The 17,261-nt window shown below is 40.8% G+C and overlaps 1 pseudogene across 1 annotated transcript in view; it reads right to left on the reverse strand.

Moving 5' to 3' along the window:
• Positions 1–17,261, reverse strand: part of LOC310877153 (CUGBP Elav-like family member 4) — a 94,407-nt pseudogene that overhangs the window by 27,749 nt on the left and 49,397 nt on the right. Inside the window, exons 10-11 of the transcript in view lie at positions 7,409–7,436; positions 6,813–6,962 (exon numbers count right to left, since the gene is read on the reverse strand). The product of the transcript in view is annotated as a CUGBP Elav-like family member 4 (transcript). The remainder of the gene's footprint in view (positions 1–6,812; positions 6,963–7,408; positions 7,437–17,261) is intronic.

Raw genomic sequence — 17,261 nt, forward strand, 5'->3', positions numbered from 1 at the left:
AGAAGAAAAGCCCCCCGGGCATCACAGAGAATAAGACACAACGGAACACAACCCAGTTTGATGGAAAGTCTTATCAGGCACCAGGGACAGAAAGTTTATCTTTCAAAGAAAGGACCTACCTTTTTCACCGCGTGGAGCTTTCAAAACGACCTTTTTTTTTAAATATGACAATTACTTCACATTTAATGCTATTACATGAGATCTAGTTTATTCAGAGGCGTATCTGTACAAAAACAACATGATAACACAACAAAAGTAGCGCACTAAATTGCTGTTACTAAATTATCCAACCAGGGTATTTGTTTTTCATTTCTATTCCGGTGCGTTTGCTTGCGCATATATGCATCTTGTGTGCATGGAGATTTTTTGGCTCTGTGACTGTACCACCGCCTGCAGCTATGCTATCACAGTGTAATTGGTTTGCACCCTCATGAATAAATAAATGGGAAGTGACTCTCATGTTAGGCAAACAAAACAATCCAGCAGAAGAACTCTCCCTGTGTAGCCGCGGAATCCACGGAGGAGTGGAGTGTCAACATTTGCCTGTGCTCTCTCCACGTTGGACGAGAGATTTAATTGGCTGCACAAACATACAGTAGGGTCATCCTGGCCATCTCTCAACTCCACACAGCTGTCAGTCCAATAAGTAAGGAAAGGGCTTTATTTGCCCTTCTTTTTTTTTTTTTTCAGAGAATCAAGAAATAATAGATCGCCACAAAAGCGAGTGTTGGTGTGGGTGTGGAGCAACAGAGAAGATAGAGCACAACACACGCACACACCTACGCACACACACTTTTCCATGACAGAAGGTAAAACAAAAAGAGGTGCAAGTCAGAGTCACAGTACAGACAACAGAGCTACAGCACCAGATAAGAAAGGTGTCAGTTTTACTGCACTCCACAAACTGCCACAAAAATAAATAAATATATGTATTATATTTATATATGAAGAGAGCAGGGCAGAATATATAGATAGAGAAAGAGTGTAACGTATATAGAAAAGAGACCAATCCACATCACCACCACGTCATGCAAGGCAGTCACAGTCCCACTAACATGACGTCCAAATGACACCGTGGGATCCACTTACTGCTTCGTGACTGGTGGTGTGTGGAAGGGGGTGTGGCTATAGCGGAGAAAGGGACCGTCTCACACTGTGATTGTCAGGTTGCCAGGTTGGTTGGGGTGCAAAAAGAAAGAAAGAAGCTGTGGGATTTTTCCTACAAAATTAAAAAATTAAAAATCCCCCCCACCCCTTATTTTAAGGTTGTTTTCTTTTTTTATCTCTTGAATAAAATAAGGTTATTGTTGTTATTACCTTCAAACCCAAACACAAAAGAGACATGAAATCAAGAAATAGCCTACAACAGAGATACACATGAAAAGAATTGCCTTTCCATCGTTCAAAGCAGTCATCCCATGTTCTCAAGCTAAAATTATTTACAGTTTTAAAGGTTGAACTTGTATTATATAGGCCTATTCATAGAGATAACCCTTAATGAGCAAAATTCATATTTCAGAAACTTGTCCAGCCTACAATAATTGGATTTGCCTCACATTGTTTGCTATGATGGCGGCTTAAAGTGAGTGCATAAGTCATTTTTGCGGTACATTTATCTGTAAGACTCTGGAAATAATTTCAGCGTGTAATCTACCACTCAACCCTACACTGAATGAGAGAGGTAGCACATGAATGGAACAGAAAAGGAAAAAATAACACTAAAGCACTAACTCAAATTAAACCAAAACACAATGTTCAACCCTTTAAACATGGTCATGCATATGGCCAACATGTAGAGTACACAGCTCTTTCAAACCCTATATGCAGGGGTCTTCAACAGGGGGTCCTCATAGCTAAATCAAGGGGGGGGGGGGGCACCAAATCTTTGTGTGATAGGAACTCTTTATTTTTGTTTGATATTAACCACTTGAACCCTAGCATCCCTATTCTGAGGGGAACATTCGCGGAAAATATCAGATCTATACAAGCTACACTACACAATGCCAGTGCTGTCAAACAAGTCTGTGAAGATATCAATGAAATCTAATTCATAAAAATGTTTCATCATTCTGCAACGCAGAATTGGTATACAATAGTGGGGGGGGGGGGCCCTGCTTCATCTTCATCTCGAAAAATATAAATGAGTATAAAGCTACAATTGACTAAAATATATATACAGTATTTAACTTGTTTAAGTTCTTAAGTTAAAATTGCCTATGCATACTGTATACTTACAGTATATTTCCCACAAGTCTCCCAGAGGTCGTCTATACTCTATACCGTATAATAATTCCCTCCTTAACCCCCTCTGCATCCAATCACTTGCATTGCTACCTATTGTGAGCTGGTAGGTTTGCTATTCTTTGGCAAACATGAAAAGATTTAAAAACAAATAATGGACAAAAGAGGTTTCTGCCTGAGAGACACATAATCCAGAGCTATACAGTACAGCTGGCTTCAGAGTATAGTAGTACTTCTCATTTTGTTTGTCTTCCCTTTTCTTTTTTCCTTTGATGTTTTCACGTGATTGGTGTTGGTTTTGGGCTATTGGCTTTCCTCAACACAAGGCAATTGCTGTAATAACATAAAACACAGAGATGGATTGAGCCCGGGCCAGGAACCAAAAAAAGGGACATAAAACACACGCACGCACACACACACACGCACACATGCACATGCACACGCACACACACAGGCCCCGCCGCACACAGGCACACGCTTCCATGATGATGTGGATGACAGATTGTCATGGTGTGAAATGGCCATATTTAGAGACACACTGACTGCGCTACAATGACTATCCTAGTATCCTGTCGTACCGACGGGTTTCAGGATATTCTCCATTTGTCCCTTCATTGATGTGCTACATCAAAATGCCCCCCCCCCCCCCCCCCCCGCCTCCCCCTTCTCCTCGGGGTGTCTGCTCTGAAAGCCTCCCTTCAATTAGCAGGACACAGCTCTATTCAAATGCTATCAGGCGAGGGATAAAGGGAGCATTTATCATTTCTATTGCATACCGTCCTCCGTTAATGTCATCCCATGGCTTTTAGAGAGTCAAATATAAGACAAACAAAATAGCATTACGGTCTATTTTTCCTTTCCTGTATTTTTGCATGGAAAAAAAAATATCTTGGCCTCATGTTATTGTAATGACAGATTTTATGGAGAAAACAAGATTCCTTTGTATAATTCTACTGTATAGCACTGGCAGCTATATGGACGGGCAATGATTCTTTAAATTAAATGTGACAGTGACAGAGTAGGCCCTTATGGAAGAGTCGGGGTCCTCTAAAGGTATACCCTTTCTTCATCATTTCCTTGGGAATTGTATGTGCTGAATCCCTGATTTTCTGAATAGGCCTACAATTATGTGACAGCTCAAATTTCCGATGGCTCTATCTACCTTATTCTACTGTAAGCACCTGCTTATGAATGTACTGCATGCTTTAACACCTGGCAGCATCATAAAACAGGTCAACACAGTAAAATGCATCATTTTCATATAGTTTACTTGAGACCTGCCTTCAGCGCTGCAATAGATTCCCGATATTGCAGACTGACAGAGTCCGCCTGATTGGAATACATATCACTTAACTCGTCTGAAAACAATTTTGTTGAATCACTCAACACAATATAAGTTACAATGTCCTTGGGACCATTTGTTTTTTTTTTTATTATCTGTGCTGAATACCAGATTTTTTCTGAATATGTTTTGGTGGCAGTTTGTGGAGCACATTCTGCAAAAATATTGTTGGGAATATTGACAGCTACAGTATGTGACTGTATCTGTAAATTCTGGAGCTTTTGATGGGAGTTATTTGGCTTTGTTTTTTAAGTGTGATTTTGAATGTATAGGCAGGATATATTACAGGGAGATATATACATATGATTTCTGTCTGTTCTGTGGTGTGACGGCCGTCCAGTGCAAAATATACAGCATTAATAATAACAAAACGAATAATCTCAGTGTATGCTTTTAAAGATGCTGTGCACATGCTTCACAGAGAAAGAAAGCGGATATCGGTTTGTCACTGTCGGGCAGAAACCTATGTCCAAAATCGTCCCTTTTTTATTATTATATAATGGTCACAATGCACTGCAGCGCGATGCAATTTTCCATTGTCACTACTTTTGTGCAACACAGATCTTATACACAGAAGAAAAGGGCATTAATTTACGAAAGAGATATGAGGTTTCTGCCCGACAGCAACTCTATGCAAGCAAAAGCACCAGCGTTATGGAATGGCTATGATTCTTAAAATCTGGCACCAAATAGTAGAACATCTTTTATACTGACAGAATAATCTTTATTGAGGGGTTTAGCTTCTCTAGCTGTTCTTAGAGTGATGGAATGCATGGTGTTTTTTATTTAATGTTTTGTTTTGTTTCCTTTCCGAGAAGAATTTTTAGCCTATACCTCTTGGGGGGATGGCTTGGTTTTATTTGAATAATTTACGTTCACCTGTCACCCTCATCAACAATCAGTGGTGGGAAGTACCAGACTTTTACTTTTACGTAACAGAGTATTTCTACATTGTGGTATTGATACTTTTACTTTACTACAATATTTTTTTACTGAAGGCTACTTTTTTATTTGTAATAACTATGTCATCTGTTTCACCATAAAGCTCGGGCAGAAATCCACTGAAAGCGACGCTGACAGAACACTGTCTTACCTGGGTTATTTTAGGAAGAAAATTATCACCCATGGCTACAGTAAATTTGCAGTTTAACAGCTTGCATCCGTTCACCACTCTGGCCCAGTAGTAGACAGGTGTTATATTGCACAGGGGGGCTATTGGTGATGTCATAAAGTTACACGCTAATAACCCACAGGTAAAGAAAAAAGAAAAGAAAAAAGAAAAAGAAAAAGAAAAAGAAAAAGAAAAAGAAAAAGAAAAAGAAAAAGAAAAAGAAAAAGAAAAAGAAAAAGAAAAAGAAAAGAAAAAAATGGAAGGCCTGTGAGAATGAAAGAACAGGTATATTCTGTGGAAACTGACAGCACCTGACAAACACTCTCCAGTGGAGGAGACTGTGAAGAGGTTCAATGTGATTCTCATTATCTGCGGATAGTGGCATAATTTGCAGAGCCCCCAATATCCTGACACTTTCATTGTTGATATTTAAGGAAATAATATTCCTGAAACGTTTGCTGACTAAAGTTTTTTTAATCACTTAAACGCTATTTTTATACTTCATGGTGAAGCGGTGTCTATTAGCACAACGGAAAATGAACCCTCAAACACTATAAATGGTATCCAGAGGGGCTCTATTTGTGTGAAATGTCCAAAGCAGAGTCACTTACAGCCCTTTCTTGACATTTGAAACAACGTGCGCTCAGATTTACAATGGCTATTTGGCAGCCTTCCAAAGCCAGACACGATTCGAAACTCGGACTAAGAAATGTTATATGAGGGCGCCCGCTGGCCAAGTGGTCCAGGAGCATGCCACATAATAGGCTCTGGCCTGACAGCACGTTGCGTGTTCGAGTCCCGTTCATGACGACCTTTGCTGCGTGTCTCTCACCTTCTCTCTCTCCCTCTTTCCTGTCTATCTTCACTTGATACTATCAATAAAGGCAGAAAAGTCCAAAACAAATCTTAAAAAAAAAAAGTTATATGACGCATATATACTGAACAGCACAGCGAAGGCTAGCAGTGCTAAGATGTTAATACTAACCAAGAGGCTGAGGAACCATCGCATATATACTGTAGATACCGCATTGGTTGACGTCTGTTTCGCTTATTAGAAGCGACTTAGGGTTTGTTCTTCTCCAAAGTCGCTTGTAAATATTGGTACTTGGTTGCGGGGTGTGGTTTTCTGGGCTTGTTCCCATAGTGTGCTATTAACATTATGTCTGCCGACCATTTGATCTCCACTTAAGCGGGACGCATATACTCCAGCTTTTAGGTGATAACCTAACCAGCGTGGTACTGTAGTTAGTAAACACACAGAGACATGTGCTGGGATGAGCAGAGAGTGGCTTATCACGGCAGCTCAGTGACATACTCCTAAAAACTGGAGAATGCGTGAGCCTTTAGTGCAGTGCTACTCAACCTGCGGCCCGTGGGCCGCAAGCGGCCCCTGCTTAATGTATCTGCGGACCTTCATGGTCATACCAATACAAATATTATTGGTTTTTCATTGATTTGAACAAGATTGTTGGAATTGTATTGTTTGTTCCAAGAGAAAGTGGCCTGATTGATGTCAGCTGAGTATTAACCACTTACTGATTTATTCACCTGTGATAATCTGTTCATTATAATATAATATGTTCTCTTCACATTTTCTGAATGAAGTCTCATTTTGAAACTTCCTCATTAATCACAATGTTTTTGTTCACTGAGGTTTGGCCTCATAGATGGAAATGTGTTGCCTTCATTTTTAGACTAGTCGTGTAGTCCGTTACAAAATACATTTGTAAACGTTTCAAAAATTATACTGAATTGTTTAGCTTGCGGCCCTTGGACTTTGGGAATTTTGCTGAGTGGCCCCTGAGCCATCTTAAGTTGATTAGCCCTGGTTTAGTGTCATAGACTTTGGACAGGTTTTGAAGTTCAGAGAGTTCTTATTAATTTAATTTGTACTTTTATACTGTCTGTTCAAATGTGTTTACAATAAATGACAAAATGCAGCCTACTTGATTTGTGCTTTGTCAATAAAAGCAAAACATAAATAAAAAAGTTAAACTGAACACAATGAGTGAGTCTGTTTCACTGTGAGGTTATATACTGTCATTCTGGGAATGGGTTGGTATGGTGTGGAATGGAATGGAGCATTCTGGCTCAGCGTGGCTTAGCAGTGACATATACCTGGGCATGGATGGCAGAGGGGTCAGTAAGGTCGGTTGGCATCCTTTGGCCGCTTGAGTTGAACCTTCAGCCTCTTCATGCCTATCTGGAATCCATTCATGGCCTGGATGGCGGCTTGAGCACTGGACGGGTTATCAAAACTCACAAAACCTGCGTGCGTAGAGAGAGAGAGAGAGAGAGAGAGAGAGAGAGAGAGAGAGAGAGAGAGAAGGTACGTACGTTAGAAACATTGAGGTAGGTACAGTATAGGAAGGGGGAAAGGGAAATAGAATGAGAAAGACAGAGCTGGGAAGGGTGCGGGCGTAGAGGAGGAGACGGAGAATGAAATGGACAGAGAGAGACAAGGAGGAGGTGAAGGAGACAGAGAGCTGAGATGAAACTCAGAAGAGAGACAGAATATGTCTTTAAACATCAACAATGACACAAAATAAGGCTTTTGTTTTGTCTCTTCCTTAAAGATTAAAAGGAAACGATCCCCAATTAAAATGGATGATTACGGTAGCAAGCGACAAGTGAATGTCTAATGGCCACACATATATTAGCAACAGAGATTGGGAACTATTAGAGAAACCTGCCAGGGAGTCTAATTTGAATACAGATGGGAGGTGGGGGATAAAAGGTGTCCTGTGAAAAGAAATCAGGGCAAAATTAATTTCATGCTGGGTGTACATTTGTGAGCTCAGCAGATGTGCGTGCGTGCGTGCGTGCGTGTGTGCGTGCGTGCTTGCGTGTGTGTGTGTTTCTGTATGTGTGGTGTGCAACATGAAGATACTTGCGTGCGCGCGTGCGTGCGTGCGTGCGTGCGTGCGTGCGTGCGTGTGTGTGTCTGTATGTATGGTGTGCAACATGAAGATACGTGCACAAGGGTGTTTGAAGAGTGGTACACACATACCTTGCCGTGTCTAACCGGTGTATACATGTGACGGTGTGTTTACGTGTGTAATGTGTACATGTGACGGTGTGTTTACGTGTGTAATGTGTACATGTGACGGTGTGTTTACGTGTGTAATGTGTACATGTGACGGTGTGTTTACGTGTGTAATGTGTACATGTGACGGTGTGTTTACGTGTGTAAGGGCACAAAGGTTGTGACAGACGGGACGGTATGAGAGCGGGGGGGTGGGGGGTGGTCTCTGCTGAGCTCAGAGGTTCCCCGAGGTTCCTGAGTTATCACCTGGGTGTCGGAGCGGAATGAGCCCTAAGGCTCTCTCTCTCTCCCTCCTCTCCACGCTGCCGGGACTCCTGCCCGCCTGCCCGCTCTTATCAGGCAACAGCGGTGATTGACGGCTCGAATTTTCCGCCTGCCAACTGATTTGATCACGCCGCTATGGGTCCAATTTAATTTGGGGGGAGAGGGCAGGCTTTTGTCAGCACCGCCGAGATAAGGCCGTCCACTTTTTTTTTTTTTACAAACCCCCTTTAAACAAACGGAGCAGGGGAAAGGACCTGTCAGGACGCCAGTGATCCACCCCCCCTCCCCCCCTGCCAACCTGTCCTGCTCCCCTCCCCACCCCACCCCCCGCACAACCTCACCTACACCCCGCCACCCCCCTCTCACTTCCTACTTTAATAAATCTCTGCCTCAAAACCTGACACAAGAAAAGGAAGAACGGAGAGAGAGAGAGAGAGAGAGAGAGAGAGAGAGAGAGAGAGAGAGAGAGAGAGAGAGAGAGAGAGAGAGAGAGAGAGAGAAGGTGATTGTGTTTGGCAGGATGATAAAAAAAAGTGTAGAACAAGAACAAGAGGGCAAAGAGTACACTGCAGTATAAATGAAGAAATGTTAAGATTTTTTAATGTATATATATTTATTTATTCATTTTGTCGAGGAAACAGTCATGTCTAATTAAACGAATTGCATGGTGCCATATTATTATGGCATATGTCATCTGTGACATATCTAAGTATAACATTACACCTAATCTGTGCATGGTTTCAGAATAATGACTTCCATTATAGTTAAAGAATATAATGTTGCTGTCGGCCGGAACGTTTTATGTCTGTCTCTGAATAATAATGGAAAGTATTTCGTCACACAAAAGTAGAAAAATCTATCTGCTGTAGATACATTTTTGCTACTTCAGAATTTGAATCCTGAAGCTTACAGTATATGAGGTTTCCACCCAACAGCAACAATATAAAATAGATGTGGAGAAAATGCACAGTTTGCACACAGCTCAAAAAATGTGGTCCAGTGTGTTGCAGGATAAGCTCCGAACAAACAGTCCGGACATGCAGCACACACACACACACACACACACACACACACACACAACTTCACCAAAAATAAGGCCTCAAGATGCAACCCCATAGATTACAGAAACAAGTTAAAATGGAGATTAATTTGTTTTGTGTGGAGCTGCGTGTGGAGGACTATGGGCTGTACAGTGGAGCTGTGTGTGGAGGACTATGGGCTGTACAGTGGAGCTGTGTGTGGAGGACTATGGGCTGTACAGTGGAGCTGTGTGTGGAGGACTATGGGCTGTACAGTGGAGCTGTGTGTGGAGGACTATGGGCTGTACAGTGGAGCTGTGTGTGGAGGACTATGGGCTGTACAGTGGAGCTGTGTGTGGAGGACTATGGGCTGTACAGTGGAGCTGTGTGTGGAGGACTATGGGCTGTACAGTGGAGCTGTGTGTGGAGGACTATGGGCTGTACGGTGGAGCTGTGTGTGGAGGACTATGGGCTGTACAGTGGAGCTGTGTGTGGAGGACTATGGGCTGTACAGTGGAGCTGTGTGTGGAGGACTATGGGCTGTACAGTGGAGCTGTGTGTGGAGGACTATGGGCTGTACGGTGGAGCTGTGTGTGGAGGACTATGGGCTGTACAGTGGAGCTGTGTGTGGAGGACTATGGGCTGTACAGTGGAGCTGTGTGTGGAGGACTATGGGCTGTACAGTGGAGCTGTGTGTGGAGGACTATGGGCTGTACAGTGGAGCTGTGTGTGGAGGACTATGGGCTGTACAGTGGAGCTGTGTGTGGAGGACTATGGGCTGTACAGTGGAGCTGTGTGTGGAGGACTATGGGCTGTACAGTGACATTTTACATAGAGCAGCACTCTCACTAAGTGCCAACCACACTTGACTTGAACATTAATGGCCAAGCAAAAAAAAAAAAAAAGAAGAAGAAGAATAAAAAAGAGGCAACAGTCATTGTTGAGCAAGTGGGTGAATGTGCATTGTGCATGATTCATCTTTTATGTCACTAATTCCACTATTTAAAACAACATTCACCGCTGAGTGCTCCTCTCTGGAGCTCAATGGGTGACACCAACACTGCAATGTGAAGGGGTCCAAATCCCACCAGGGTCATCCATCCATGCTACAGTACATTAATGTGTACGAATAACGCTCTGAAGCATTTTGGATTCAACAAAAAGAAAGAAAGAAAGAAAGGGAAAAGGACTGAGAGTAGGATAGTGATTGCGTTGCTACCATAACAGGATCAGCTGAAATACCTGTAAAAATGGAGCCGTGCAAAGGCTGTCAGACATGCACAGTGTGTGTGTTAGTTTAACTCTGAGAGTGTGCAAATTAACCCGGAATGGATTTTACTGTGTGCTAATTCCACTTAAGAGAGCCGTGCCGAACGGAAAGGGATGAAACCGGGGAAAAGACAGCAAACGGGCCAACCAGGCCCTAACCCTAACCCTAACCCACAGCAAACGGGCCAACCAGGCCCTAACCCTAACCCTAACCCTAACCCTAACCCACAGCAAACGGGCCAACCAGGCCCTAACCCTAACCCTAACCCTAACCCTAACCCACAGCAAACGGGCCAACCAGGCCCTAACCCTAACCCTAACCCTAACCCTAACCCTAACCCTAACCCACAGCAAACGGGCCAACCAGGCCCTAACCCTAACCCTAACCCTAACCCTAACCCTAACCCTAACCCACAGCAAACGGGCCAACCAGGCCCTAACCCTAACCCTAACCCTAACCCTAACCCTAACCCACAGCAAACGGGCCAACCGGGGCCCACTGACGGCCGGCAATCACCAGCCTCCGATGACACGTTTAGCCCCTGTTTTTCTCACTCGTACTGTAACACACACACACACACACCGCACGCACACACACACACATGTATATGATACATTATACATCTCCTGTTCCCTGTCTGTGAACCCGAGTCGGAGCCTATCCAAAGCCCCTCTCCCCCACTAGCAAAACATTGTCAAACCTTCAAGCTTCTTCCGGAGACACGTTATCTCAAAACCAGGGGCATATGATTAACTCCACCTGTCACGATCTTCGTCAAAATGCGGCTAACCTGTGTGGCGAAGGCGCCGTCTCTAGCGGAGATGCAAAGCTGTGTGTATGTGTGTGCGTGCGTGTGTGTGTGTGTGTGTGTGTGTGTGTGTGCGTGTGTGTGTGTGCGTGTGTGTGTGTGTGACCGCAAATCAGTGTGTTCTCACACCTGGCAAAACAGTGATATCAAACTTGTTTGATATAATATCTCACAATGAAGATGAACGTGTGTCAACATGAGATAGTATATCTCACAATGAAGATGAACGTGTTTCACCATGAGATACTAGTCTGCAGTTTGGAAACAATTGAAACTACAATTATCAGTAGCGCGGTTTTAGACAATATAGCTTCTGAAACAAAAACTAATATCTATATTTCTGTATATCCTGTATTGAATGTACAGTGCATTTAGGTGAGGTCACTGCTGGTATGATTTTTACAAAAGCATACAGTATCTAAGTGATATGATTTTGTAAAACATATAAGAGAATTATTTAGTGTAGACAGGGGCGTCTCCCCATCTCTCCAGCTCTTTAGTAAACAAAAAATACATTTTCAGGTCGGGATGCCAATTTCATCTAATCAGGAAAGGGAACCACACAAAGACAATAGATCCGCCTCAATCTTCTAGTGTTCAGTTCCAATTCGGACTGCTAACTTTTGTTTCATCACTTCACCAATTACCCTGTAATGTATTATCCTGTATTGAGTTCTCTCTCCTGATCGGATACAGAGCTGTGGAGACGGTAGTGATTACTGTCAGAGCATAGAGCTACTGTATACAAAACACTGTATTACAGAGATTACAGAGATTATTCCATGATTTGTTCTGTGTTGCACTCTCCCTGCACACTGTACAGGGCGTGGATAGTAATATGTACATTTAAATACTATAAGTACTGTACTTAAGTATAATTTTGTGGTATTGTACTTTATTTGAGTATTTCCAATTTCCAGTACCTTTACTTCTACTCAACTACATCTCGGATCAAAATATTGTACTTTTACTCCACTACATGTATTTGAAAACTTTAGTTACTTTGTAGATGTTTTTGGATTATTACTAAACATACATTAACCCCTTCAGTCCTATGGCTATTTGGATTATTACTAAACATACATTAACCCCTTCAGTCCTATGGCTATTTGGATTATTACTAAACATACATTAACCCCTTCAGTCCTGTGGCTATTTGGATTATTACTAAACATACATTAAGCACTTCAGTCCTATGGCTATTTGGATTATTACTAAACATACATTAACCCCTTCAGTCCTATGGCTATTTGGATTATTACTAAACATACATTAACCCCTTCAGTCCTATGGCTATTTGGATTATTACTAAACATACATTAAGCACTTCAGTCCTATGGCTATTTGGATTATTACTAAACATACATTAAGCACTTCAGTCCTATGGCTATTTGGATTATTACTAAACATACATTAACCCCTTCAGTCCTATGGCTATTTGGATTATTACTAAACATACATTAACCCCTTCAGTCCTATGGCTATTTGGATCATTACTAAACATACATTAAGCACTTCAGTCCTATGGCTATTTGGATTATTACTAAACATACATTAACCCCTTCAGTCCTATGGCTATTTGGATTATTACTAAACATACATTAAGCACTTCAGTCCTATGGCTATTTGGATTATTACTAAACATACATTAACCCCTTCAGTCCTATGGCTATTTGGATTATTACTAAACATACATTAACCCCTTCAGTCCTATGGCTATTTGGATTATTACTAAACATACATTAAGCACTTCAGTCCTATGGCTATTTGGATCATTACTAAACATACATTAAGCACTTCAGTCCTATGGCTATTTGGATTATTACTAAACATACATTAACCCCTTCAGTCCTATGGCTATTTGGTTTATTACTAAACATACATTAACCCCTTCAGTCCTATGGCTATTTGGTTTATTACTAAACATACATTAACCCCTTCAGTCCTATGGCTATTTGGATTATTACTAAACATACATTAACCCCTTCAGTCCTATGGCTATTTGGTTTATTACTAAACATACATTAACCCCTTCAGTCCTATGGCTATTTGGATTATTACTAAACATACATTAACCCCTTCAGTCCTATGGCTATTTGGATTATTACTAAACATACATTAACCCCTTCAGTCCTATGGCTATTTGGATTATTACTAAACATACATTAACCCCTTCAGTCCTATGGCTATTTGGATTATTACTAAACATACATTAACCCCTTCAGTCCTATGGCTATTTGGTTTATTACTAAACATACATTAACCCCTTCAGTCCTATGGCTATTTGGATTATTACTAAACATACATTAACCCCTTCAGTCCTATGGCTATTTGGATTATTACTAAACATACATTAACCCCTTCAGTCCTATGGCTATTTGGATTATTACTAAACATACATTAACCCCTTCAGTCCTATGGCTATTTGGATTATTACTAAACATACATTAACCCCTTCAGTCCTATGGCTATTTGGATTATTACTAAACATACATTAACCCTTCAGTCCTATGGCTATTTGGATTATTACTAAACATACATTAACCCCTTCAGTCCTATGGCTATTTGGATTATTACTAAACATACATTAAGCACTTCAGTCCTATGGCTATTTGAATTATTACTAAACATACATTAACCCTTCAGTCCTATGGCTATTTGGATTATTACTAACATACATTAACCCCTTCAGTCCTATGGCTATTTGGATTATTACTAAACATACATTAAGCACTTCAGTCCTATGGCTATTTGGATTATTACTAAACATACATTAAGCACTTCAGTCCTATGGCTATTTGGATTATTACTAAACATACATTAAGCACTTCAGTCCTATGGCTATTTGGATTATTACTAAACATACATTAACCCCTTCAGTCCTATGGCTATTTGGATTATTACTAAACATACATTAACCCCTTCAGTCCTATGGCTATTTGGATTATTACTAAACATACATTAACCCCTTCAGTCCTATGGCTATTTGAATTATTACTAAACATACATTAACCCCTTCAGTCCTATGGCTATTTGGATTATTACTAAACATACATTAACCCCTTCAGTCCTATGGCTATTTGGATTATTACTAAACATACATTAACCCCTTCAGTCCTATGGCTATTTGGATTATTACTAAACATACATTAACCCCTTCAGTCCTATGGCTATTTGGATTATTACTAAACATACATTAACCCCTTCAGTCCTATGGCTATTTGGATTATTACTAAACATACATTAACCCCTTCAGTCCTATGGCTATTTGGATTATTACTAAACATACATTAAGCACTTCAGTCCTATGGCTATTTGGATTATTACTAAACATACATTAAGCACTTCAGTCCTATGGCTATTTGGATTATTACTAAACATACATAACCCCTTCAGTCCTATGGCTATTTGGATTATTACTAAACATACATTAACCCCTTCAGTCCTATGGCTATTTGGATTATTACTAAACATACATTAAGCACTTCAGTCCTATGGCTATTTGGATTATTACTAAACATACATTAACCCCTTCAGTCCTATGGCTATTTGGATTATTACTAAACATACATTAAGCACTTCAGTCCTATGGCTATTTGGATTATTACTAAACATACATTAAGCACTTCAGTCCTATGGCTATTTGGATTATTACTAACATACATTAACCCCTTCAGTCCTATGGCTATTTGGATTATTACTAAACATACATTAACCCCTTCAGTCCTATGGCTATTTGGATTATTACTAAACATACATTACCCCTTCAGTCCTATGGCTATTTGGATTATTACTAAACATACATTAACCCCTTCAGTCCTATGGCTATTTGGATTATTACTAAACATACATTAACCCCTTCAGTCCTATGGCTATTTGGATTATTACTAAACATACATTAAGCACTTCAGTCCTATGGCTATTTGGATTATTACTAAACATACATTAACCCCTTCAGTCCTATGGCTATTTGAAAATAGCCTATGATCTGAAGGGACTTCATTAACTTCATTTTAATAGGCCTACTTCATTTTGAAAGAAAAAACCTCTCTCTCACACTTATGTCAGTGTGTCAGTGATTAGCCTCCACTGTACCAATGTTGGCACAAGGTTGCCTACCCTGGTCTATTTGATTACATCTTTATTCTCTCAGTGTTAATGGTTACATTAACGCCTCTAACATCAATTAACACATTAATAATTGCATAATTGCAGTGGGGATGTGCTTTTGCACATATTGTTTTAAGTGAGACTTTGCCATGTCTACACAAAGCAATATCTCCCCCCCCTCCCCCCCCCAAAAAAAAAACAACAACTACTTGCTTCTATAAATTACTCACCCCTGAGTTCATGGAGTTAATTGTTGTTTTTCTCACATGATGATGAATTAAGTATAAAAAAACGGAACTATGCTTATGTTGAAACCCATGCTCACATGATGTCCAGGTGCACTCCTTGTTTGCAGACAAAATGAGAAATGCAATGATAAACCTTGACAATATGGTAAAAAACCTTGACAATGGAAAAACAGCACTGTTATCAGAGACAAAGCAAGACTTCTTTGCAAAATATGTGAACATAATGTTATGGTTAAAGTTTAAGGGCACTTGTGTAATTACAACTCTTTCACTCATTTTCTTTGTAATAATATTCTTCAAAAGGTGGGTTATGAATGATAACAATGAAGTTTTAATTAATTTATACCATGCTAGTTAAGGTTTTCTCTAGCAGTTTTCTAAACACAATGTTGTACTCAAAATGGGTACTTGGATTCAGAGATCAGGGCAGGAAGCCAAACAAAAGGTTTGCAGAACCACAGTTTTAACCCATTCTGACCTGAGATCAGATTCTAAAAATGTCTTCTACATCCTGACATTTTTCTGAAAAAGCTTTTTTCCAAAATAGCAGACCTACAAGCTTGTATCGCGCCACTCGGTGGCGCGATACGAGCTTGTAGATCTGCTATTTTTCAATAGCTAAAGCATAACATGATGCCACACCAAAATGGGTGCCCGGTCAGAATGGGTTAAATACCGTAGTAACATCTGAGTGAAAGTACAGGTGTTTTGGAAGTATATGGCTGGATACATTATAGTATACACTATTCAGCGAGTTTTGTTGACAGATTACAACTGGATTTTCTTCATGGTTAATGAAGTCAAAGATGTTGGCTGCCATGTTATTTGTGTCCAGAGTGGCCACTGATACCCAAACTAACCTCACTATACTCAAACAGATTCATTGTGATAGCAATAAATAAGAACTTTTACTGTATTTGTTATAAAAAATATATATTTTTTCTGTAACCCATGTTTCTCCCGGTGCCAATTTCCATCCTGGGCTCTACTCTCCTCTGCCAACCTGGGGAGAGCCCCAAACTGAACTCATGCTTCCTTCAATGCATGAGGAGTGTATAGGCCGCCTCCTATCCCCTGACAACGGGGAGTTGCGCGTGGAAGCAACACGTTATTCCAACCAGTTCCTTTCCCCTCCATCAGTTCTCAATAGAGCGTCGCAGTCCCTCCCCCTTTCAGAACGGCGAGTGGCCCAGGAAATGAAATGCAATGCATTCTGACCATAGGATTTTCTTTAAGTATTTATCTAAAGACGGTTACGCCGCGGACAAAGCCAACTCGGATCGTGACCAATCATGACAATGAACACAATGTTTTGGGCCGATCAAATAATTTATAAGAAGAAAAACAAAACAAATAGTGTTGTCTCCTGCCTTTATTTTCTTCTTTCTAATGATTTGATCGGCCCAAAATATTGTGTTCATTGTCATGATTTGTCACGATCCGAGTTGGCTTTGTCCGCAGCGTAACCGTCTTTAAATAAATTAAATAAGAAGTGCCTATGGGCAAAATGCATTGGGTTTTCATTTCCTGGGCCACTCGTTTTTCTGAAAGGGGGAGGGACTGCGCCGCTCTATACTGCCTCCCCCTGCTCGCCCCAGCTGACCAGGGTATAGTAGTATAGACACCAGTTTTTTGTTAGCGTACCTCACGAAAACATACCCAATAAATAAGGACTTTTCTGCTGTGCTAAGTGGTCAGATGGGTGGCCACGGACAGTTTGCTGCTGTGCTAAGTGGTCAGATGGGTGGGCCACATGTGTATAAATAACATGGCACAACAACATGCAGCTTCATGAACGAGAG

Source organism: Protomyctophum parallelum, assembly GCF_964188405.1.
Source record: "Protomyctophum parallelum genome assembly, chromosome: 2".
In the NCBI taxonomy this organism is placed as follows: domain Eukaryota; kingdom Metazoa; phylum Chordata; class Actinopteri; order Myctophiformes; family Myctophidae; genus Protomyctophum; species Protomyctophum parallelum.